The sequence below is a fragment of the Canis lupus genome, chromosome 17 (assembly GCF_011100685.1).
Source record: "Canis lupus familiaris isolate Mischka breed German Shepherd chromosome 17, alternate assembly UU_Cfam_GSD_1.0, whole genome shotgun sequence".
Lineage (NCBI taxonomy): Eukaryota > Metazoa > Chordata > Mammalia > Carnivora > Canidae > Canis > Canis lupus.
The window spans coordinates 27,675,966-27,700,731 of record NC_049238.1 but is presented as its reverse complement, the minus strand read 5'-3'; the positions used below and the strand labels follow the sequence as shown (position 1 = coordinate 27,700,731).

At 34.5% G+C, this 24,766-nt stretch overlaps 1 pseudogene; it reads right to left on the bottom strand.

Annotated features, from left to right (window-relative positions):
• Positions 1-2,078: 2,078 nt before the first annotated feature.
• LOC100682964 lies at positions 2,079-24,324 on the bottom strand (annotated as a pseudogene).
• Between the last annotated feature and the right edge of the window lie 442 nt (positions 24,325-24,766).

The following is a 24,766-nucleotide window of genomic DNA, read 5'->3' as shown; positions in this document are numbered from 1 at the left end:
AGACTGGAGTAGAATAATTTCTTAAAGGTTGTATAGTGGCTGAGCAACAGAGCTCAGTTTAGCCTCTGCAGACTGACTCCAAAATGCATTCATTTATTTTTTAAAAAATATTTTATTTATTTATTCATGAGAGGGAGAGAGAGAGAGAGAGAGAGAGAGAGAGAGAGGCAGAGACACAGGCAGAGGGAGAAGCAGGCTCCATGCAGAGAGCCTGATGTGGGACTCAAACCCGGGACTGTAGGATCAGGCCTTGGGCTAAAGGTGGTGCTAAACCACTGAGCCCGCCAGGCTGCTCAAAATGCATTCATTTAAAGAAGAAAGTGGATTGCTTCTCATAAAAGTAGGATTACTTAATGGAGGGGAACCAACAATAGATTTTGGTTTCCCACAGAATGAGTTGGATTTGTGGCTCCACCATGGCCTAGCCACTTGTGTTTCTCTCAACAAGATGTTTCTTCATCTCTGCTACAATTTATTGATCTATAAAATGGAGATACCTACAACATCCTTTTCCTAAAACCATTAGGAGGTTCAAGCAAGATGGTAAAGTAAAGCCTACTTGCTTGCCTATTAGGTAGTGATTAAAGGGTAATTGTAAAAGACATGCAGAAATTAGACTTTTAAAATAACTTAAAGCCATTAAGTTTAACAAAAAAAAAAAAAAGGAAAGGAAAAAAAAGAATCTGTGGGGGGCCTGGGTGGCTCAGTCATTTAAACATCTACCTTTGGCTTGGTCATGATCCCCCAGGTCCTGGGATTGAGCCCTATGTCAGGCTTCCTGCTCAGTGGGGAGTCTGCTTCTCCTTCTCTCTCTGTCCTCTCCATGCTCTCTCCCTGTCTCCTTTTCCCCTCTCACATATGTTAATAAAATCCTTAAAAGAAAAAAAAAAAAGAATCTGAAGCCCAAAAGAATGAGATGACTAGTTTTCTCTAATGCAAAATCAGGAATAGGAGCCAAGCCTCTCAACTCTGCTCAGAATTCTTTGAACCTCAAAAGAGTAAATAAAGGACTTTACCTCATGTATAAGTTTTTTTTTTTCTCAATTTAAGAACTTAACAATTCTAGTATCTTCAGTTCTTTCCATCTGTTTAAAGACATGTCTACTGAAAGTGGCTATTACCAGACTATCTTCTCAATCTTTGGTATATGTCACAATTATAAATACACATAACTATAAAAATGTTTTCTTTCTCTCAGATACTGACAATAAATGGATCATCTTGGACAAAGAAAAAAAAAAGTAGAAAGTAGTAGCAAGCATAGTCCTGCCTGTGCTCTCAAACCAATTGAATCAGAGGAATCATTTGTCTTGCTTCTTAGAGCTAGAATGTCTGCTTATTTATGTATTTGACAACAGCTGTAGATTAAAGTAAGAGGTCAGGGGAACCACAAAATATTATGAAAAATAAAATTAAACCAAAGCAAATGCAAAGCAAACTTTGAAAGCAAACGAACCTTCAACCTAGCTCAGTTGTCCATCAGCAGCATCCCTGAGCCAATCACTTGCTTCATTTTATCAAGACAATGAGAACACAATCTGTCAAGCCAATCATGCTGATCTTAATTAAGGGTTTTCAAAGAAAGCAGCCCTTGGTACCTGGACTGGTCCTGGCAGAGCATGGACTGAAATGAGCCTTGTCACATTTTATTGTTTTTGTATAGCCAAGATGGGCACTCAATGAGAATGCAAGTTATTTAAAGGCAGAGGTCTTAAAAATCTTTTCAGAGTATCTAGCATATGACTGAACACAGAATTATAAAATGAGAAAAAGAAAAGACTCATAGCTGAATTGAACCGAAACATGGCTCCTAAGACTATTAACAACAAAAGTAAAGGGATTTTAAAATACTTTGTTATCATTATTTCATTTTTTATTTGAATAATAGATGTTACCTAAAAATAAGCCTTAACTATTTAATCTTTTTTCCTTATTAATAGAGTATATTTATTTGTCTTCCCTCTATCATATCCTGAGCCAATCACTTTCCCCAGGCTGCCTGGGGAGGTAGAAGAAAAGGAACATAGAGGGCCATTGAGACACAGGACAAAGACCTATGGGAGGTAGAGACAGCTCCTTCACGTGGCAAAGAGGATGAGAATCACCACCATCAGGCAAAAGATCTCCATGGCCTCCAAGAAGGCAAATACCCAGAATGGTATAGGAGAAGAACCATTGCTTCAGAAAAGGGTTCCTGGCATAATCAATGATGAGGCTAGCAAATAATCGCAGTTCCAGCCCAAGAGCCAGCCACCCTTACCATGGCAACCCCAGCCACAATGAACTTGGATGCTATATCCCTTGAAATGGTGCTGGTTTGGAAGTGGCAGCTGGGAATACGTGAAGTCAGGGGATGTGGGGCTGCCAAGATGCTGAGGCCCTCATCTGTCAGTGTCTCCAGTGGTTTTAGCACCACTGCAGACAGTGTGCAGCTCAACAGTTGAGAGGTGCTCCTGACCAAGAAGTGGGTAGAGATGAATCTTGCACAGGCATACATTGTCAGGGGATGAGGGGCTCTTGCAGGAGACTTTCTCCCAGTTCAGAGAAGACAGAGCTATGCTTCATATTTTTCAAGCTGACTCAGCTCTGAAGTTATAACAGCAAAAACTCCGAACATTTTCCTGGAAAGAAAGGAAATAATATTTTGCAGTCTGAGATACCAACACTGTTTTGATGGAGTTTTCTTTAATAATGTAGTATATAAGATTCATGATAGTATAAACAAGTTGGCAAATGGCAGAAATCTAGACAAATTTTTTTAATGTAACAAGACTGTTTAATGAACACTAAAGGCAAAGGCTACAGGAGCTCAAAGGAAGGTGGCAGCAAGGGCTGCCCCAAAGCAGAGGAGGATAGCCCTTCTCAGAACTTCTTATCTTGCTAAGGACTCGCACTGTCCCACTGTACTCTTCAGAGCCTCTCAGAGGAGATTCTTTAGATTTTACTTGGATAAATATAAAATAGGTAAAATTCTAAGAATGGAATATGGATATTCCCTTTACTTTCCTTATTATCTAACTATACACCAAGCTGAATAAAAGACATAGTTAATAGTGACACAGGGAAGCTTGGTTCTTGTCTCATGGAGTCGAAGAATGAATCTTATGGACAACAGAGAGTGAGTTCTATTAGGTGGAGATACAGAGAAAGCTCTCAAAAGTGAGAGGGGTCCTGACAGGGTTGCCACTGAGGGCTTTCATGGTCTGTCTTTTATAGGAAACTGTCTAGGGAACTTGGTAAATTTCTTGTCAATATCAGGGTGGATATTTAGAACAAACATGGTGGACTTATAACTATCAGAATAACAAACAAGATGATTTTGTAAATATCATGAGCCCAAACAAGGTGTTCCCTTCTTTCTGGTTAATATATCCTCCCTAACATTTCTCTATAACTGGGATTTCTGTAAGCCTAGTCAGGTAGCCCATGGCCTTGAGAGTCTTGTGCTGTCTTAGTTTGAGCAGGGACTATTGACAACACTTTAATGACATATTTCTGTGATTACTTAGTAGCCATTAAAGGAGGATACTCCATAACATTTTGGAACTAGGGAGCCAGATTTATTTTTTTCTGTTTTTTCTGTCTTATCTCTGTTTTCTCTGGATGGGTAGGAGCCTGACTCTGGGGCCTTTCCCTTATCTTTCCCTGTCTATTCCCATCTGCCCCTAACTCATTCCTACATCAACGAGACCTGCAAAAGAAGACAAAGACTGATGAAAGAAGTGCAAATAACTTATAAATACACATAACTGGGATCATAGGCTTCTAATTTCTACCTCTACTTTTCTTCTCTTTTGCCTGTGTCTTGCTATATTTTCATTTATCTTCTTAGATCCAGCTTTAATACTTTCTAGAATGTGGCATAATATAAATTTAAAATAAGAAAATCACATATAATCAAAGACCACCCTATTGAAAAATATACTGTTATATGTGTTAGTGTTTCTCAAGCTTAATTTAACTCATAGAACTTCTTTAATGTACATTTGTAGTATCTTTATTTTTTTTTTATTTTTATTTTTTTTTAATTTTTATTTATTTATGATAGTCACATACAGAGAGAGAGAGAGAGAGGCAGAGACACAGGCAGAGGGAGAAGCAGGCTCCATGCACCGGGAGCCCGACGTGGGATTCGATCCCGGGTCTCCAGGATCGCGCCCTGGGCCAAAGGCAGGCGCCAAACCGCTGCGCCACCCAGGGATCCCTGTAGTATCTTTATTGATATCCATTTGTAGAGCCTTTATTAATGAAAGTGCATATGCAGATAAGTGCACCTATTATAAATGTACAGCTCAATGAATTTTTACAAAATAAACATTTCTGTAACAACACCAACATCGAGAAAAAAGAAATTTACTAATCTCTTTTACTAACAAATTACTAAGAAATTAGCACCCTAAGAAGTGCTCCTGTTCTGTCTTCCAGTTTCTGCCCCAACAAAGGTACCCACTGTCCTAACATTTATCACCATAGTACAAGATGGTCTTTTAAAATACATTATAAAAATGGAATCATATCATATTTTTCTGTGGCTTCTTTTGTCCAAAATTATGTTTATATAATTGTATTTACATTATTCATCATATAAACATAAAGTCACAAATTCTCTGAATAAATGATCATTCAGGTTATTTGCAATTTGTAATTGGGCTATTTGTCTTTTTTGTTGTTGAATTGTAAGAGTTCTTTATATATTCTAGATATAAGTTCTTTATCACCCAATCTTCAGTGTGTCTTTTAGCTTTAATTTTTTTTATTCCAATATGATTAACATTGAGCTTTATGTTAGTTTCAAGTGTACAATATAGTGATTCAAGAGTTCTATGCATTAGGTAGGGCTCATCACAATAAGTGTACTCTTAATTCTCTTCAGCTATTTCATCCATCCCCCTACCACCTCCCATGTGGTAACCACTGGTTTGTGTCTTTTAGCTTTCTTTTTTTTTTTAAGATTTATTTATTTATTCATGAGAGGTACACAGAGAGAGGCAGAGACACAGGCAAAGGGAGAAACAGGCTCCCCAGAGGGAGCCCCACATGGGACTCTATGCTGGATCCCAGGATCACACCCTGAGTTAAAGGCAGATGCTCAACCACTGAGCCACCCAGGTGTCCCTGTCTTTAACTTGCTTGATGATGTCCTTTGTAGTACAATTTATTTTTAATTTTGATGGTCAATTTATGTCTTTTTAGGTTATTTTTTATTTTGTTATTTAAGCTTTAATACTATATCTAAGGACTCTTTGCTAAATCCAAGTTTATAAAGACTTATTCTTATGTTTTCTTCTAAGAGTTTTGTAGTTTTAGTTTTTACATTTAGGTCTTTTATCCATTTTGAGTTAATTTTTGCATATGGTGTGAGATAAATGTCCAATCATACCTTTACATGTGGCTATCTGGTTATCTCACTAGCATTTGTTGAAAAACACTATTCTTTGGGGCACCTGCGTGGCTCAGTTGTTAAGCATCTGACTCTTGATATCAGCTCAGATCATGATCTCAAGGTCCTGAGATTGAGCTTCACTTTCCACTCTGCATTCAGCAGAGTCTGCTTCTTTGTGTCTCTCTCTCCCTCTGCCCCTCCCTCCCTTTGTTGGTGCATGTTCTCTCTCTCTCTAAAATGAATAAATCTTTTTTCAAAAGAAAGAAAATACTATTCTCTTCCTATTAACGGTTTTGTCACTATTGTAAAAAATCAGTTGACCACAGATATGTGGATTTATATATGGACTCTCAATTTTATTCCATTGATTTATATGTCTTCCTGAGCAAGTACTGCAATGTCTTAATTACTGTTGCTGTAAAGTAAGTTTTGAAATCAGGTAGTTTGAGTCATCCTACTTTGTTCTTTTTTAGGATTGTTTTGGCTCTTCTGGGTCCCTTATAACCTATACAAATTTTAGAATCATCTATTAATTTATACAAAGAAGTGAGCTGAAATTCTGATAGAAATCTCAGTGAATCTGTAGATCAATTTTTAGTACAGTTTTACCATGTACAGTTTTAGTACAGTTTTACCATGTACAGTTTTACCATGTACAATGTTAAGCCTTTTAATCCATGAACATAGCATGTTTTTCCATTTATTTATATCTTTATAAATGTATTTAGCAATGTTTTGTAGTTTCCAGAGTGTAAGCTCTGCACTTTTTTTTGTGAAATTTATATATTTCTTTCCTTTTAATGCTATAAATGGTATTGTTTTCTAAATTCATTTTTTATTTCAAGTATATAAAATACAACTGGTTTTTGTATAATAATCGTATATCCTGGACCTTTGCCATAATCATTATTAGTTTTAAGTTATTTATTGGATTACTTTCTATGTATAAAATCATGTCATCTGAGAATGGAGATTTCATTTTACACTTTTTTAAATTTAAATTCAATTTGCCAATGTATAGTATAACACCCAGTGCTCATCCCATCAAGTATTTTTTTCTTCCTCTCCATCTGGAGACCTTTTATTTCTTTTTCTTGCCTAGTTGCCCTAGCTAGAATCTCATATACAATTTGAATAGAAATAGCAAGAGTGCACACTCTTTGTCTTGTTCCTAATTTTAGTCTTTAATCATTAAGTATGATGTTAGCTGTGGAATTTTAGTAGGTACACTTTATAAGGTTGGGGAAGTACCCTGTATTATTATTTTTTCTTTTTTAGTGTGTTTTATCATGAGAGAATATTGGATGTTATCAAATGTTTCTTCTTTGTCTATTGAGATGATCACGTGAGGTTGTTTTTATTTTGTTTTATTTTGGTTTTTGTGTGTGTGGTTTTTTGTTTTTGTTTTTGTTTTTGTTTTTTTGCCTATATGTATTACGGCATAATACATGATGTATTACATCAATTGATTTTTTGGGGTGTTAAAATAATCTTGTTTTCCTGGGATATGTACCACTTGGTCATGGTATACAGTTATTTTTGTGTGTTTCTGGATTTGGTTTGCTAGTATTTTTTGAGGATTTTTATATCTCTAAGATATAGTAGTACATAATTTTATCTTATGGTGTCCTTGTCTACTTTTGATACCAAGGTGGTACTAACACCATAAAAATAAATTGGGAAGTGTTCCTCCCCTTATCTGTTTTGGAAGAGTTTGTGAAGAACCAGTATTAAATGGTAATTAAGAGAGAATCATTTACAAGATAGAGGTTAGAAGTACTGTTTTTGATAAGCTAGTTTTTAGATAGGATAACATATCCACAATCTTCTTTTATTCTTGAGACTCCTTTTGATTTTTTAAAATAGTTTTAGAAAGGTGGTTTTGCAGATAGCAGAATTAATTTTTTGTTTTCAGTTGCAATTTCCTGATGCCTAGTGAGATGGAATGTTGAAGTATGCTAGAAACAATTTTCTCAACACTGACTGAGACTTAATATCCAGGTATTAGTTCTAAAGTTAATTACATACTTTGATAGGTTTTCATTGTTTCTGTTATGCTGTTGTTGTTTCTCTGTTTGGAGAGGGAGTTGTTTTGTTTTTCTTTTTTGTTTTTTAAGGATATAAGACAAGGTTACAGTATCCTCCAGAAAAAGATTTGCAGGAACACGGTTCTAAAACTATTTGGGTTTATTATGCAGTACAGGGATGGAGAGTGCACACAATGTGGAAACATGGAGCATCTCATTAAGAGGACATTAGAAAGAATTTATTACAAGATTTGGGCTGTGAGTAGGTGTTTTAGGAGAGGGTTCAAACAAGTGAGGCTTTGGTCTGAATTGGATGCTTTCAGGAACTGTGGCTAGTTCGATGATTGAGTAAAAATTCTTACTAAGAAAGAGAGAAAGGTGAAGAGTAAATCTAAAGCTGAGGTAGGTGGGTGTTTGATCTTTTAGGGTTTGCACAGTGATGTTGTTTTTCTTAGTCCACTTCATGAATTGTTCTTGTTTTTGTCTCACTTCATTATAGTCACAGAATAACCTTGTCTGGATTTGATACTCTGTAACATCATTTATGTCCAGCAGGAGAACACAGTGGCCTAGCTGTAGGTCAGTTCAACTCCTAAAAGCATCAAGGTCCTAGCTGTCTTAGTCAAGCAAGTCCTGAATTTTTAGGGGTTAATTTTCCTTTCCTCACAGATGAACTATATAATAAATGGCACATTTATTAAAAAGTCTTCTGGGTCATTAAAATAAAATCAAAGGACCATGGTGATATAATTAAATTTGCAACATTATATTTTATACATTAAAACAAAGTAACTACTCTATGCTACTCTTTCTTTTCCTCATTGTTGTGCTATTGTCCTCAATAAAAAAAATATGTAAAGCACTGCATGATCTAGCGCGGAAGGCTGAGGGAAAAAAATACTAAGATTGTGACTAGATTTCATGTTTGAACAATCAATATAATCCAAAGTGTGGTCTAATGATTATAACCCCTCATGAAAAACAATTTGTCACTGAAAAGCAATAGCTTTCTAATAATGTGACAAATATTATTTCTAAACCTCAAAAGTCAGCAATAAAGTTTGAGATCCTCTATTTATATTCTAATCTTTCACTAGCTTCTACACTATCCATTTACTAAGTTTCATGTTAACCTTGGAGATTTAAAGGATACTCTTTGGAGTAAATCAGCTGTTTGTCCTTCAGAACAGTGAATTCCACTTAGATACAGACTCATGGGAAGATCTGCTTTTAAAGCACAGCCAGTGTATCATAATTTGCATATTCCTTTATTTCTTTTTTAAAGAAATGTGCTTATTTCTATTCATATTATATTATGAAAGTAACCTGGTATCAGCATTACTGATGAATTTTTATCACTGGTGAAAAAAATATATTTGCCGATGTAAGCTTAGAGTCTGGGTTCACTTCAAAAAGGCATGCTACATGCAAGTTACAGATCAATGTGTGTAATGAAGCAACTCCATACATTTGAAATGATGTTAGATAGCCTGAGCATTTTTTCCCCTGGTTAAAGTTGCATTAGATAGCATATTTTTTGCACACCAAATAATTCGTTTTTAAAATTAAATTTATTTATTTATTTATTCATGAAAGAAACAGAGAGAGAGAGAAAGAGGCACAGAGACATGGGCAGAGAGAGAAGCAGGCTTCATGCAGGGAGCCAGATGTGGGACTCCATCTCAGGTCACCAGGATCACGCCCCGGACCAAAGGTTGCGCTAAACCGCGGAGCGACCCGGGCTGTCCACACCAAATAATTCTAAAAGGCTACTTAATGGTACTGGTTTGCATTGTCAAAATAATTCTAAATAATACATAAAATTAATTTAAAAATCCACTGACATTTTTTAAAAGTATAAGTACATGCTCTTGAGCCAAAGTTATTGGGCCAATATCCCATCGTATGTATAATTATGTTTTATAATATTAATTCTGTTTGGGCAAATGACTCTGCTTTACTCTTACTTATGTAAGATTGAATTAGCTATTCATAAATTACTCTTCTATATAAGTTGTAGATCGTTTGTTAACTTTATCTACATTTCAAATTGGAACTGTTAGAGGACAATGAGTCACTCAAAATAATTGACCCATTTCTAAACATAGTCAATTTGTTTCTTCATAAAAAGGTAATACCTCTTGAAAAATTAAGACCCTTTATATACTTAATTATTTCTATAGTTTTTTCCCCACATTATACTCAAGATGAAGTAAATTACTATGTAAATTGAAGTTTTTATTGTTAGTGATTGTGCCCTATTTTGAATTCTTTAGTTGGTGCCAAGAACTGTGAAGGGTCTAAGATTTTTACCCAATTTGCAAGCTAACAAATTGGCCTACCACATATTCATGGATGCTGGCAGAAGAAACATGACTCTTGGTTCAGAGACAAAGGGTAATTTATTACTCACAACAATAACAGTAGCCAGAATATCCATTTTTTGCATTGGTTCTCTGAACTCCAATTACCATGGAAAATGAGATGATGGCCAGAGGATGACTACACATGCAGTGAGGGGTGTTGCAAGGGAGGAACTCTGAAGAAAGGGAACCCACATCTTTTGTAATGGAAAATAAATAATTCCGTCATATTCTAAATACAGATATCCTTTAAAAGATAGCCTTGAACAAAGACAGTCAGGACCTTTGTCCACAAGACCTACAACAGAGCCATAGAGAACTGTGTATCTTTAGTTGGTTATTTCTTGTGCACAAATGGTATTGCCTCATAGGCTGAATGTGTATCCAGGCAACTTACAAGACTCATTTTTTTTCTTATAATTTGTATGCTATTCTATTGTTTCCTTTCCCTTAGGTGGATGATTAAACATCTGCATATAATGACAATTGTATATTTTCTTTTCTAATCCTTAAAATTCCTAATTCTCTTTCTTTTTAACATGAGGCAGAACTTCCAGTGCTATATTCAATGTGGCTTTGTTCCTGATCTTAAAACATCTATATATATCTAAAATTTCTCTGTCAAGTATAATGTTTACTATTGGTTTTCATGTACAGTTTTTACAAGTTAAGGATGTTTTCATCTAGTCTTCACTTATTGATTTTTTTAATTAATAGAGATAGCCAAAAGATTGTTTTCTTTTAATAGGCTGAATATTATTGATAGATTTTTCTGATACTGAACCATCATTATATACATACTTGATCATGTAATTAAATAAAACTGTAGGATTCAATAAGCTTATGCATTTTTTTAAGATTTTATTTATTTATTCATGAGAGACACACACAGAGAGAGAGAGAGGCAGAGACATAGGCAGAGGGAGAAGCAAGCTCCATGCAGGGAGCCCAATGTGGGACTCAATCCTGGGTCTCCGGTTCACACCCTGGGCTGAAGGCAGCACTAAACTGCTGAGCCACCCAGGGATCCCTGAGCTTACGCATTATTTTGAAATATATATTCCCAAGTTAAAAGGATATGCACTTATTTTGTCATTACCTTTATGGTAATCAAGAGTACACTAGCTTCATAAAATGAACCTGGCATCTTTACCTCGTTTTCTATTTTGTGAAACAACTTGTATAACATAGGAGTTTAATATTACTTGAAAGTTTATATGAACTCACTTCAAAACCTTTTGGTCTTGGCTTTTGTCTTGTTTTGTTTATGGCTAAAGGGGAAACCTTGGCTACTATTTAATTTTGCTTAAAATTTATTGTTAAGTTTTGGAACAAGACATTTTGACACTATGTGTTTTTCCAGAATTGATATATCTTTTCTAAGTTTTAAAATTTGTTAGTATGTATGGGAGCTTACATATGACAATGAAAGTATTAAAAATAGTAGGAATAGGACAAATAATTTAGTAGGAGGGGTTAAATAAACTATTTCAAGGAGAAAAATAAAAATGGATGCCTACTTAACAGTACATCCAAAAGTGGCTAAATGGATTAATTATCTAAATGTGAAAGATAACTATCAGATAGTAGAAAAAACAAACTTGGAGATCTTTATGATCTATAGGCAGCAGAGTACTTTAAAAACAAAACTTCAAAGTCAGAAATCATAGGACAAAAAATTTATGATTGTCATTATATCAAATGTAAGGATAGTTCTTCAGTGCAGGACACAGTGGGGCTTCTCCCTGTGTAAGGTGTGTAAAGGAAATAGAGATTCAATATATTAAAAAATAAGACATGGAATCTTGTTATTTGCAATAATGTGGATGGAGCTAGAGTGTATTATGCTAGATGAAATAAGTCAGTCAGAGAAAGACAAATACCATATAATACCACTCATATGTGGAATTTAAGAAAGAAAACAGGTGAACGTGAGAAGTGGGGGTGAAAGGGAGGTGGGAAATAAACCATAAGGGACTCTTACAATAGACAACTGAGGGTTAATGGAGGGAGAAGTGTAGGGAATGGACTAGATAGCTGATGAGTATTAAAGAGGGCACTTGTAATGAGCACTGGGTGTTCTATGTTAAGTGATGAATCACTGAATTCTACTCCAAAAACCAATATTGCACTGTATATTAACTAACTAAAATTTATATTTAAAAAGATAAAGGATATCTATCTTTATATCTTTTATTGATATTTATCTTTTTATTGATATTTATCAATAAAAAAACAGATAAATAAGAAGACATGTATGTTAACATAAAGAGAAGCCAAGAGACATTTTCCAAAATCCACAGTAAATATAATGTTTACTGGAAAATGTTAGAAGTATTCTTTTTAAAATGAGAGTTAAGCAATGATGCCCAGGAGTTTTATTTGGGATTACAGGCATACAACATTGAATACAACAAACTAAAATCCCAGTCCTCATGGGGCTTTTGACAGATTGGACCTTGTGTCTTGAACCTGTATCTAATGGGGAGATGTTAGTCAAAGGGTACATACTTTCAGTTATAAAATGATTAAGTTTTGGGGATCTAATGTACGGCATGGTGATTATAGATAACAATACTACTTTGTTTACTTGAAATTTGCTAAGAGAGTAGATCGTAAATGTTTTCACCACAGGAAAAAATGTAACTACAAAAGGTGATGAACTAATTAACTTGATTATGGCAAACATGACATAATGTATATGTATATTAAATCATAATATTGTATACTTTTAATAAACTATCACATTGTACAACCTAAATACATTTTTATTTGTTCATTATACTTCAATAAAGCTTAAGGGAAAAATGAAAAGTATATATATTTTTTAAATTTTGTTTAAATAGTACTAGAAAACCTGAATTTTATTGTTTATATCTAGCAAAATTTGCAGAGACTTTTTTCAAAAACTTACCATTATTTTGATAAACTGGTATACAAGGAAATGATTAAATAAGCACACATGATGGAACAATGGGTAAAGAATCCACCGACTAATTTAGACTGAGTATCGAGTACATGTTGACTTAAAGTAGTATTCTTTTACAGAATCTATTATAATTTAGGGTCTTTTTTTCCCCTTGAATGTTCATTCTACCTTTTCTGACTATAGCCTGATTAAGTCTTACCATATGATTCTAAGAAGCTGATTTTCAGAAAGGATATAAATCAAATAAACAATTTTTAAAATAAATTAGTTAATTTAAATTCCATAAGATTCAGTGAACCAGAAAATGTTAATGGATCTTTTTGTTAAAATACAGCTCGGCTATACATTGGGTCATCGAGTAATAAAACCTGTATTAAAGTAGTTCTATGAGTATTAAACATCCAGATTCTTCTGTCTGAGATTATATCATATCTAGAAAGAAGGGTAACACTTTGTTCTTTTATAATTACTGAGATACAGTAATTATAGTTTTTAATCTTTTTACCATTGAATTAAACTTATCTTGTTAATTTTGACCTTTAGGCATAACGTAGAAAATAAAGCTAATGTTTAAAAAAAACATAAGATAAATGAGGGATCCCTGGGTGGCGCAGCGGTTTGGCGCCTGCCTTTGGCCCAGGGCGCGATCCTGGAGACCTGGGATCGAATCCCACGTCGGGCTCCCGGTGCATGGAGCCTGCTTCTCCCTCTGCCTGTGTCTCTGCCTCTCTCTCTCTCTCTGTGACTATGACTATCATAAATAAATAAAAAAAATTAAAAAAAAAAAGATAAATGAGTCACCAAAAATTAGATTTCATTGACTAATGTGGTTTGTCACTGTTAGTATAACAAATTAAGGAAAAATTGTTCTACTATTAGGGAAACATTTTTGTTTGGGACATTGTTTCTACTTATTTTGAACATCAAAAAGTGACACTGACTGTTTGGCTGAATTAACTGAATAATTGCTATCAGATGATGTTCACGTTACCTACGATTGGGAAGAAAAGAATGTACTGATTTTTTTTAATCCAATAGATTTCTGTTTTAACTGCTCTGATGTTTTAGGAGAAGCCTATTGGAGATATTTAAAATCTATATTGAATTGTGAGACCTCAAGTCTAATTAGTGATAAATCTCAGTATCTTAAAATAAATGAGCAGCTTTAATTCAGTGTTTCCAATGTACACGCTAGTTTTTTTGTTTGTTTTTTTTTTTTTTTTTTACTTGATACAGAGCTCATTTGCCTATATTTTAGTGAAAGCTTTCTGGTACATTTTGTCTTTAACATTTCCCACATACGTATTTCTTTATAGTTCATTGGAATGGTTGACTATGATTTCTCCTATCATGGTTACAAAAGAATGGGAAAAATTAGATGCACAGAGATTATATGAAGACAAACAAAAAGCTACAATATATCACAGTGTCAGTTAAAAATCAATTGTAAAATGAGATCCAGAGAAACAGAGTGCATAGAATCAATACCAGAAAGCCATTATATCAGTAGTTAAGAACTAGTTTGGATGCCTTATAAGATCTGTAATTTAATATACAGCAGAGAAACTGTAATGATTAAGAATTCAGATACCATTTTCTTGACTCAACAAGGGACTTTAACAAAAAAGGTCAAGTTGAGGTGCCATAAAAATGTACTTTCCTGGTAGTCCAAAGTACATTAATTTACTGTTACATATGGATCTGGAAAATTCTAATTTGGAGGAGTGGGTATGAAAGTACGACAATATATGAGACATGACAAACTGCAAAAAGGCGATTTGCTCACCTCCTCCATTGTTCTAGCATCTTCTCCTTCCTCCCTTGCATCTATATTGTTCACATAAGAGGTGTCACATTTTTATGTAATCAAGTTACTTTAGCCACAATTAATGGACCCAATGAATGGCATCTGATGCAACCTTTATCTTAAAATAATAATTCTTTTCTCTAGGATTTGTGGACTTGGAATTTTAAAAGATTCAAAGCAATCTCTTAGGTAACGGAAGCTAGAAAGATATAAGATCTGTTAAGTGTAAAGTTCTTAGATTCCATGTGGAGAAAGTAGGTATGTGTTGACAGCAAAAGGAATAACGCCAACATGCTTAGTGGAAAAGACTTTACTCCCCAGGAGCAGTTCTCTTGGCCAAGGATGCTTATCTAAGCTTCTGCTTTCAGAGTATTGAAACCACATCATTCCTCTACTGGTATCCAAAATTATCAGTGAAAAGTTTTAATGATTGTATCCTTTTCCAGTAAACCAGCAGGGGTACATCTGAATGTGTTTCTAGTTTAATAAAAGTAAAAACTCTATCTCTTGGTTTCGCCTCCATCAAAGGCCTGTGAACCAAAGGATGATCTAATGTATAAGAATAAATGTAGAAGGTCTCAGGTGGTCCTTCTTGTTCTTTAAAGCCATATTGCTATCATTGAAATTAGAATCAGCAGGGAGCTAGTGCTGATATGGGGTTAAAAGCATCACCCCATACTGGGTAATCAATGGGTATTAGGTCAAGTTATGGTCTTGCAGTGTTTTGCTGGCTGAAAGTACTGTAGGTGAAAGAAACACAGGACAGCTTACTTACAAATTGCACTTTATATAATACATAGACAAAGAAAATCCTTACAAAGAGACTTTAGAGTTGCCTGGCTTTTCCTAATTTAGTACTTGAAGGCATTTAGAGGTCATATCGACCATTGAAAAGATGGACTAGGAAAGAATCTAATGCTTGATTGCAGTCTTATATTGAATTTTATTAAATCTAGAGAGTATTTCAGTTAAGTCAGTATGAAAATATAAAAAATAGTTCAGATGACTTTCTGTGAATGGAACTCTGGGGGAAAAAAAACCAAACAGTTTTCTGATAGGAAGAAAAACAACTTCTTTCCAGGCAATTTCACCACCATAAATGGAATTGCATTTAGCATTTCCTTTTTCAGATCCTATAGTCTTTGAGGAAGGAAATGTTTCCAGGAAATGAAACAAAGGTATTTCTTGGCATAAAATTTCTTTCTCTCTTTAATGTAGGTTTTCATAATTCATATAGATCATAACTGTTCCAAATCAATTTAACCTATAAAAATGTTCAACTAAAACTCTGTTATATAGTTATGAAAATATTTATTTCCATGGATATCAAAATAATAAAATCAAATTTGTATGTGAAGAAAATACTCAAAAGGTATGAATTCTTGGCAGACTAAATGTTTAAAGTAGTAATAGCTCTATGTACCAAAAAGAAAACCAAAATCTTGTTGTACGGTTGAATATTTTTAATACAAATAATCAGACCTGTGATTGATTGGGGAAAGTTGCCATGTGTCAGCTGCTTTGTCTAGTTCATTTCATGTACATTGTCTAATTTAATTCCCACAAGCTTAAAAAGTACCATTATTCCCACTTTATAGATTAGGAAAGAGAATGTGAAGTTAAAGAAATAACACTTGCTTTACAGCCCGCCTTTTCAATAAGCATTATTTGAGTACTTGTTCTATGTACACTATATGATGTGTGCAATGGAATAAATAATAGTCAATAACAGTCCTTTCCAGTAAAGAATATGTTCCAGAAGTTGCACAGCATCTATCACTGGCGAGAATTGAACCTGGTAATATGGGACCCAACATCCTTGATCTTTGTGCAATGCTATACCATCTTCCTCCCACTTTCTCCCTGCCCCATCCACAAGAAAATTAAAACACAAAGTGTTAAATGAAATAATTGAAATCAGACCTAACTCTAAAGGAAATTTCCCCATATTGCTGCACCGGTATGTGGGATCTTTTGGTTTTAAGAGAATAAAAGGTCAGCACTAAGGCCAATGAATCAAAAATCTTCTGTCAGGTTAGACAAGCAGTGTGCAATGGGACCTCTGATAGATGGGAACAGAGAGAAGGCATTAGATCATTTGCTCCCTGAGCAATTTCCAAAATATCCTTTTCCTAAGTTCTTAACCTGGTGTTTGCAATTCAAAAGGCATCATGATCTTGTAGACCTTTTCCAATTACAGATTTCATTTTTAGTCCCTGAATCATAAAAAAAAAAAACCTCCCTTTTTATTTCCTGACCAATTCTCGTCCATATCTAAACTCTCTATAAGGTACCATGTTATCTAAAAGGTTATATTCTTTCTGAAGTAAATTTTCTTTGAGGTCTCTTGTTAATTTTCTTTCCTAGCCTAAATCCCATTTATTAAAAGTGTTCCAACAGTGGAATAGCTCTTCTAAAAGATCCTGAAGAGGATAATTTTCATATAGATAAAATGGCTAAAGGAAAGAAATATAGAACCCTAGTTCTGTTGCCTCTTCAATTAGATTGGCATGGTCTACTTAGTTGTAATCTATTTAACTGCTTGCAAAGCTGTTATAAACCCAAACACCACAAAATGAAAACTAAAATTTGCAGAATTTGTGACTTAAACTGTGCTCTGCATCTAAAATATCTTCAGTGTTTTATACCATAAGTGTCAAAGCAAAGGAATTTTTAAAAATGCGTTAGCTTTCATTTATTGGAAGTTTAGTATGTGTCTGGCAATGTTCTATTTTGTATATCAATTTAACCTTTGAAAATTCCTAGGAGATAGAGCTTATTATTCCTATTTTATTGTGTTTATTTTTTATTATCTCTATTTTAAAGTAAAGAAAATGAGGTGAAAGAGAAAGGGATAGCTTGCCAGATTCCCATAGTTAAAAAGTTATACAATTAATATTTAGTCTATAGACATATTCATCATGGGATGATAATGTTTCAACAAAAAAGATAATGTGGTAATTTCTGCGACCCTGCGTGAGACCATGAAAAACTAAAGTCTGTTGAGGCCATGTCTAGATGCCCATCTGCTTTCACTGTTTTGGCTGAAATAACTGCCAATCCCTAATATATTAGCACACCAAGCTACCTGGTTTGCCAGTTTAGAAAATGCACTAATTATAATTAACCTACTATTTCAGCCACTTATTTCTTATTTTATTCAGGCTATAAATATGATTTATGATACAATTTTAGTATTTAGAAAGCATTGCCTTGAATTATTAAATTAAATTTAATATTACTTAATCTGTCCCTTGCACTTTATGACTTTTAATTAATTGCCCATTATTTTTTAAAATTTTATTTCATCAAAAATAAAATCTTTCCTTCCAAACATATAAAAATCAGCCCAGTGCCTGTTACCTCTGCACACAAGTGCTTTTAATTTATAACCTTAGTAACCTAAAGTCCTGGATCTGGATCACTTAATAAATTCCATTTCTAAACTTAATCATGCTTTTAGTAATACTGTGACATATAGGAATTCCTAGCAAGTTTTGTTCTTTAAATTTAGAAACTATTGTAGCAGCTGCATCACTTGCCATCAGGGAAATACAAATCACAACCACAATGAGATACCACCTCACACCAGTGAGAATGGGGAAAATTAACAAGGCAGGAAACCACAAATGTTGGAGAGGATGTGGAGAAACGGGAACCCTCTTGCACTGTTGGTGGAATGTGAACTGGTGCAGCCACTCTGGAAAACTGTGTGGAGGTTCCTCAAAGAGTTAAAAATAGACCTGCCCTACGACCCAGCAATTGCACTGCTGGGGATTTACCCCAAAGATTCAGATGCAATGAAACGCCGGGACACCTGCACCCGGATGTTTATAGCAGCAATGTCCACGATAGCCAAACTGTGGAAGGAGCCTCGGTGTCCATCGAAAGATGAATGGATAAAGAAGATGTGGTTTATGTATACAATGGAATATTCCTCAGCCATTAGAAACGACAAACACCCACCATTTGCTTCGACGTGGATGGAACTGGAGGGTATTATGCTGAGTGAAGTAAGTCAATCGGAGCAGGACAAACATTATATGGTCTCATTCATTTGGGGAATATAAATAATAGTGAAAGGGAATGGGGGGAAGGGAGAAGAAATGTGTGGGAAATATCAGAAAGGGAGACAGAACTTGGAAGACTCCTAACTCTGGGAAACGAACTAGGGGTGGTCGAAGGAGAGGTGGGCGGGGGGTGGGGGTGATTGGGGTGGCGGGCACTGAAGGGGGCACTTGACGGGATGAGCACTGGGTGTTGTTCTGTATGTTGGCAAATTGAACACCAATAAAAAATAAATTTATTATTTAAAAAAAAGAAACTATTGTAGCATCTCTCTTCAAAATGTTACCCTTATAAAGAGAGATAAGATTTTTATCCCTAGCTTTTCTCTTTCTACAGACTGTGGCTTTTAGAATAACATGCAAGTTTATACTTGTGATTGCCTTAGTCAAAAAGTACATTTTTGACACTGTATTTTTCAGGGGAGCCATTCGATTCATTTTTGGTTTAAAAAAATTAAAAGAAATCACTAATCACTATATCAATCCATTCTGTTTTTTAAATAGCTGCATTGTGATTTGGAACAGTTCTGTGTGACGATAATAAAAGTTCCCACCCCTTTCTATCCATACCCATATACCAACCCCCACACGCATACATACATAAACACAAATGTGTACAAACATGTACAAATGCAACTTTTATATTCAATGAGAGTTCATTCCCACTTTATTTATGTATGTGTGTACATATGTATATATGTAAACAAAACTAAATTATTTTATTATTTTTTAAATATTGATTTAGAATACAAGTAAGGAAAGAGGCAGAAGGAAAGGAAGAGAGAGAATCTCCAGATTCCCTGTAGAGCACAACATGGAGCTCAATCCCAGGACCCTGAGATCATGACCTGAGCTGAAATAAAAAGTCTGATGCTTAACCAGTTAAGTCACCCAGGCACCCCAGAAAACTAAATTTAATAGAGCCATAAATACACATGAAGTGGTATTCAATAGGTTAAAGAATGCTGCATATTAAATACTATAAACCACATCCAATCATATATTTAAAGGCAAATAATGTCCAATGGCCTCCCCCTTCCCTTTCTCCTGATCTACAGAGCCTTTGGTGCTAGTCTTACACTACCTCTGAAACCCTTGTTTGTAAAGCCACATTTCAACTCTGTAAGCACATGGAATGAGAGAAAAAGTAGAGCCTGCAAAACTGCAGTGATTATAATTTTATAATGTTGGCTTCCCTGAGCCTGTCTCCAAGAACCATAATTAATGCAATACATCCGTTAGCTTCTCTCAGGGGTAAAAAGAAGGATCTAATTGAAACCTTGTAAAGCAGCTTCACAAGTGAAATGGAAAGAATATTGGCATTTATCTTCCAGTCCCACCTTTCTGCAGTCACAGATTATTAATGCTTCAGAAAAATGTTGTAAACCTTCATGCTAATATCATTACAACTGATTAATTTAGGTCAATAATGACAATTGAATCTTTAATTGGTAATGTTTAATAGAATTTCTTTTCTGGAATGAGAAGCTATGGATTCTGAAAATGACTCTACAATTAGTAATAGTCATTTTATGATTCTGAAGAACTTCTAGACCAGCATATATAAACTTAAGACAGAAGGAATATTCCATATTCTAATGAGTAATAAGTTGATTTATATAAAGCTTAGATAAAATAAGCTAACTCATTCTTCCCCCAGACTTGGCTGTGTTTGGCATCACTCTGTGAACCCTGTAAGCAATGCAGGTGGGAGTCTTAGTTTTAATTATGAAAAATAGTACCTGTTTTTTCAACTGCCCTCCTCTAGTCTTTCTCTTCCTCCTCCTCCAATTCCTTTACCTCATACTGCAAAATAGGAAGCCTGTATTCTGAGCTCTACTTACAGTGGTTTTTTTTTCCAGAATATTTAACTGTTATTGAGGGTTTTTTTGCACAGATTTAAATCTCTCATACCCAGTAGGTAGTATCATCAAAGGAGTTACATTCGGTTACTGTAGGAAGTATTTGCTGAACATCTACTATATGCTGAACTGTATATGCTTGACAATCAGGCTTCAGTGTATAGACAGACCTAAGCTTTCTCTTCATGAAGCTTATCTTCATAATCATTCAGTTTATTGTCTAATATCCAATGACTTCCTCATTGACCTATGGGTTGTTTTGGAGTGTATTTCCAAATACATGCGAATTTTCTAGCCATTTATTTTTTGTTATTGATTTCTAGGTTAATTTTATTGTGGTAAGAAGATCTGTCCGCTCTGATTTTAATGTTTTGAAGACTGATGAGATATACTCAAAATATGGTAAATTTTGTTAAATAATCCATGTGAACTTGAATGTTTATGTAATTGTATTGAGCAGTGTTTTATGTATTTCTATTAGGTCAAGTTTATGAACACTGTTTTCCAAGTTTTCTGTATTTTTTATTTTTGTATTTTTCTACTTGTTTGATCAGTTGCTGAGAGAGGCATATTAACTCTCCTACCCTAATTATTGTCTATTTCTTGTAATTTTTTCCCTTTATTTGAGACTCTATTATTAGGTATATACAAGTTTAGAATTTACCCTAAATTAAATTAAATTACCCTAGTGAATCCAATATTTTGTTATTATAAAACGTATCTCCTTATTAATATTAATTTCTTTGGAATAAAGTCTACTTTACTCGCTATAAATCTATTGATGGAGCTAAACCAGCTTTCTCTTGGTTAATGGTACATATTAACGTTTTGTGTTAAATAACTTTTCTGTATCTTTCTATTTTAAGTATATCTCTTATATGCATAATATAGTTAATGTTTAAATTTAAATCCCTCTTTAATTGATTAGCTAATTTACATTTAGTGCAACTACCACTGTTTTGGGTTTAAGTCTACCATTTTATAATTTACTCTCTTATCTAAACTACATTGCTTTTTCTTTCTTTTCTTCTTTTATGTTGATTAAATTTCATTACCCCATTTTTCCTTTTTTTGCTTGATAGTTACTCATTCTCTTTATTGTTATTTTATGGTTATTCTAGATATTACATTATAAACTTTGACTTAGTGAGTTCCTATATAAATATATGCTTTAATTGGTGATTATGATGTAATTTTAAAAAGCATTTCACATCCTAATACAATAGTTTTTTACTTATATATATATGCATTTCAATGTTTTAGCTATATTTAGTGTAAAATTTTTGAGTGTTAGGAATAGATTATTTAAGCATAAAATATTTGTTTTTTTTTTAAAACACTTTTATTTTTTTTAAATTTTTTTTTGAACATTTTTATTTATTTATGACAGTCACACACAGAGAGAGAGGCAGGGACATAGGCAGAGGGAGAAGCAGGCTCCATGCACCGAGAGCCTGATGTGGGATTCGATCCCGGGTCTCCAGGATCGCGCCCTGGGCCAAAGGCAGGCGCCAAACCGCTGCGCCACCCAGGGATCCCTATTTGCATAAAATATTTGTATGTGAGAGTAAAACAACAGTACACAAATTGTTGTGAAAGTCAGGATTAGATCTAATTTTTTGTCACAGAGCAGGATACTGTAAGCCTTGTTTATTAGCTGTCAAAAATCCAAACTATGATCTTAATTTTCATTTTTATAGGAATATTCAGTATCCTGTCAACAGTTTCAAAGTAAATAAGACAATCCCAGGATATTTAAAATTAAATAATTACAACTTTAAAAATTATAATAATAAATATTTTTATATGGTAATAAAGAATAATTTTTAGAAAGTTTTTGATTAAAGAAAAAAAAAAACCTTTGGTATGAATTTGATTATTAACCTATAGCTTTCTATTAGGCTGATAATAGGAATCTCCCAGAAATATTACCATGTATTCTAGTGTACAGTTGAGGGTACAGTTTTTTAACTTTTCCCTAAAGGATTTTCTTAATATAATATTATTTTTGGAGAAAGGCAAAAGAATAGTATAGCAGATGCTCCTGTTGCTCAGTCTGTGTTCTCTCTACCTCATCATTTGGTGGATTACTGCATAGTAATAGTGCCTAGCATCTGAATCTCTTTGTCTCAAGATAAGTCTCTGTGGAAGTTTAAATAGCTGAACTATAGCCTTGTGGCTGAACTGTAGTCATAGTGAGGTAATGGCTCATAAAATAGCTCTCTACCAAAAATTGATCTGAGTTGGTATACAAATACCCCAACTACCTTCATCCATTAGGGACAATAACTCTGAGATTTCCTCATGTAGTTTAAGTCCCAGTTGGCTATGATGATCATTTGTTTGGTAGTATATCTTTTATTCACTCATTCCCCTCCCTATCTCAATGTCTACTTTGTTATTTGTTTCCTGAAATATCTCACAAATAAGCTATGATACTCGCATCATCTAGGTATAAAATTCTGGAGGAACCCAAATTAAGACAATTGGTACTATAAGTGGCTTAAGATGCAGATCTTCAAGATAAAATTTTGAAATTGCATCACTCAGTGGGCAGATGCTTCTAAGATCCCATTGCTAGTAGTAAGTAGGGTAATGAAAACCCTAGAAATGTTGTAGCATTGTAATAACCAAGTAATGAATTATGATACAAATGAAATAAAATGCACTGGCTTATGTAGTATCTCTAGACATAGTGGACAATAATTATTATGGGAGTGGCAGAAATTTTCGGTCACTAAGTAATTAAAAAAAAAAACTGAAGGTCATGTCATCTGGTATGACAAGGCAGGCCACCATTAAAGAGAGTCTCCCATCCTGCAACTAGTATGCACACTGAACTGAAAATCAGGCCCCCAAATAAAGGTATAGAGAAAGCTAAATTCACATCCTGACAAGTCTTCTATACTCAAATCAGAGCTCTGGTAAGGAAAGAAAGGGACTTCAAGAACTTAGAATGATGTATCTACATAGAATGTTTGAGAACCTTGAACCCTGAGATTTCCTATAACTCCCTGAGCTGGCAGAAATGGAACATTCTTCTTGTCAGACAAGAACAGCATCCCTTCTTCTGGAGACGATGCAAAGACTTCACCTGAGGCAGATATCTTGTACAGACATTGTTTTTTTCTCTTCCAGAGCTGCTCCTAATTTCCCTCATTGCTTCTATAACAATAATCATGAGTAAGACTCAGCCTGGTCCAGCTGATAGTCCAACAGCCTTATCCCTGTCATATCAGTCAACTATTGCTGCATAACAAATTACAAACTAGTGGCTTAAAATAACAGACATGCTACAGTTTCTATGAGTCATTCTAGATATAACTTAGCTGGATCATCTTTAGTTTCCCACATAGCTACTATCAAAGTGTCAGGCTTCAGTGTATAGACAGACCTAACATTTCTCTTCATGAGAGAAGAGACTCAACAGGAGACTAACTGGGGAAGCAAATTCTTCCAAGCTCATGTAGTTCTGGGCAGCACTCAGATCCTGTAGGCTGCTGGACTGTAATTTCGTAAGGATATTGCCTGTCTTGTACAATAAAAACAACAACACACATATGCAACACAGAAACCTTAAAAACATGTGATCAAAAGGCTGATGTCAGCTACCACAATGCAAAATCATATCCATGGATCAATTTCAAGAGAGTTTATTCCAGAAGAGGCTGCATCCTCTTGAGGAATACTCTATAAAACAAAACAACTATACATAATAGCAAATTTCATAATCTGCCCTCAGAGGATCCTAAAGAAGTATATCAGGACCCACTTTTATCATGTGAAGCCTGTTACAAAGTCTGGGCTAACAGTATATTGAACCCACAGTGTCATCATAGACCTCTAGGTAGGATGCATAATAGATGGAATACTGACCATTAGTCATCTTGTCGTGGATCTGGTGATTCCAAAGAGCCCTTACCTCTGACATTTCTCAGTCCATGAATGCATAATCAGGATGCATATATTGGTTGACAGGGCTCCAATAAGTGAAACCCAACATGCATAAGACTGCAATAATGGTAGGAAAGTTCAAGTGGAAGCCTCTGAAACTGCTCGTTTCCAAGAAGGTTAGCAAATTAAAAGCAATGCTGTAGCCCAGGTAGGAGAGCAGAATGGCAATGGCAGAAGCCTGAAGGATATAATGCTGGTGGTTTTTATTTTCACCCTATATAATTGATGAGTTTACATAACTCCTTCCTTAAAAAAAATGGATCATGGCAAATTATAGCAAGTAGCATACACTTAACCAGGTGTTATTTCCAATTACAGCTGCTGTGCCAGATGTGTAACTTTACTAGAACAGATCGATACAGCCTTGAACATTT